The 2,500-nt window shown below is 43.7% G+C and overlaps 1 protein-coding gene across 2 annotated transcripts in view; it reads left to right on the top strand.

Annotated features, from left to right (window-relative positions):
• Positions 1 to 2,500, top strand: part of LOC143026264 (uncharacterized) — a 315,001-nt gene that overhangs the window by 269,137 nt on the left and 43,364 nt on the right. The window lies entirely within an intron of this gene.

Here is a 2,500-nt window from a genome sequence, read left to right on the forward strand (position 1 = left end):
ACACCTCATCTCAAACACATTCAAACTCCTTCTCTCTTCCTCTCTTATGTTCCATGTTTATACCCCATACAGTGCTCTTGGTACAATCACTCTTTCATATAACCTCCTCATAGCATCCATTCCCAAATGTCTATTCCTCATTACACTCTTTAATCCACCAAGGCATTTACTCGCTTCTCTCAATCTACATTCTACCTCCACCTTCACTCCACCTTTTCCTGCCACATTTGCACCCAAGTATCTAAAACTATCCACTTCCTCCAGTCGCTCTCCCTAAATGTTCACTTCCAGTCTGCTGCCACTTTCACCACTTGTACATCTCATCACCTTACTTTTACCCACATTTATCTTTAGCTTTCTTCTATCACATACTCTCCCAAACTCTGTCACCAACTTCCTCAATCCCTCCTCCGATCCTGCCACAAGCGCAGTGTCGTCCGCAAACAACAGCTGGCTCACCTCCCACTTTTCTCCATTTTCTTTAACCATCTCCAATCCCTGACCCACTACCCTTGCATTTACCTCTCGCACTACCCCATCCATGTATAAGTTGAACAGCCAGGGCGACATAACGCATCCCTGACGAAGTCCCACCTTTACCTCGAACCACTCACTCTCTCCATTTCTAATCCTGACACAAGCTCTACTACTCTCATAAAAACTCTTGACAGCTCCTAGAAGCTTTCCTCCTATCCCGTATATCCGCATAACCTCCCACAGTGCCTTTCTGTCTACTCTATCGTAAGCCTTTTCCAGATCCATAAAAGCCCAAAAAAACATCTTTCCCCTTTCCCATAGCTTTCTCAAATATCTGTCTTACCACAAAGATCTGATCTACTTAACCTCTACTCGTCCTAAATCCATACTGTTCCTCACCAATTACTCCCTCTGTTCCTCTCCTAATCCTCTCAATGAAGATCCTCCTATAAGCCTTCCCAACTACACTTAACAAGCTAATCCCTCTGAAACTACTACATTCACACTTGTCCCCTTTTCCCTTGTAAAGAGGAACTATACAGGCACTCCTCCAGTCCTCCGGCACTCTACCCTCTCTCCAGCAAACATTAAATAACCTCACCAGCCAGTCCATCATCACTGTACTTATTATTTTCAGACATTCTGTATGGCATCCATCCAGACCAGGTGCCTTACCTGCTTTCATCATCTTAACAACTGCCTTCACTTCATCCTTCCTTATTTCTCCTCCATTTTCCTCACTCATCACGGTCATTTTCTTAGCATTTCCCATTGCAGCTATCTTTCCCTCCCTATCCTCTTTCACATTTAGCAACTCCCTAAAATATTCTGCCCATCTTCCCCTTACTGCCTTCTCTTCCATTATCATCTCTCCATCTGCACCTTTTACCTTTTCTTCTCTACTTGATTCGCCTCCTCTTCCTCTCTTAATTTCTTTCCAAAACATCTTTTTATTACTTTCAAAATTTTCTGTCATACTCTTACCCCATTTCACATCTGCTCTCCTCTTTGCCTCCTTTAACTTTTGCTTTACTTCTCTTTTCTTTTCTTTGTACCTCTCATATGACTCCCTCGTCCTATTTTGTAACCAATCTGTGAAAGCTCGCTTCTTCTCTTCTACAACCTTTTTTGTTTCCTCATCTCACCATTCACTACCCTTCCTTCTATTTCCTCCTGTCCTTCTTGTTCCACACACCATCCTTGCACACTTTGTGACTCCCTCCTTGAACCATCCCCATTCCTCCTCCACACCTAGCTCTACTCTATCCTTCACTCCCTCCCACTCCTCCTTCAGCGTCTTTTTGGACTCCTTCTCCTTTTCCTTTTCATTCAAAGAGTTCACTCTTAGAACCTCCCTCCCGTTTGTCCCTGTCCTCTGTCTCCATGTATCTCCACTCTCAACTTACCTTCCACCAAAAACTGATCTGATATTCCCCACCCTCTCCCCTTAGCACATGTACATCCTTAACTCTTCCTATCATAATCCTATTTACCACTACATAATCCATTAATGCTCTATCTACCACCCTTCCATCCACCACTCTCTCCCATGTGTACTTATGCTTGACTTTCTTCCGAAACACTGTATTTGCTATCATCAACTCTCTTTCTAGACACATTTCCACCATCAACTCTCCACTACGATTCTTTCCTGGAACTCCACATTTCCCAACCACTCCATTAATTGGACCATTTCCTACCCTAGCATTAAGGTCTCCCAGTACTATTACATTGACATTTCTCCCTAAATCCTCTATGCACTCATTTAAATCTATCCAAAAGGCCTCCCTTTCTTCTACACTCTTCTCACTGCCAGGCCCATAAGCACTTACAAAGACCCACATCTCCTTTCCCAGTTTCATTTTCATCCACATTATCCTTGAGGAAACCTCCTTCCACTCCACTACACGTTTACCTATCTCTTCACTTACTAGAATAGCCACCCCTTCCCTCCCTCGCCCTCTCTTCACTCCTGATAACCTCCCACTTACACTCCCAAACTTACACTCACCCTTCCCTTTCA

The sequence above is a fragment of the Oratosquilla oratoria genome, chromosome 6 (genome assembly GCF_046742065.1).
Source record: "Oratosquilla oratoria isolate Oo_2021 chromosome 6, ASM4674206v1, whole genome shotgun sequence".
Taxonomy (NCBI): domain Eukaryota; kingdom Metazoa; phylum Arthropoda; class Malacostraca; order Stomatopoda; family Squillidae; genus Oratosquilla; species Oratosquilla oratoria.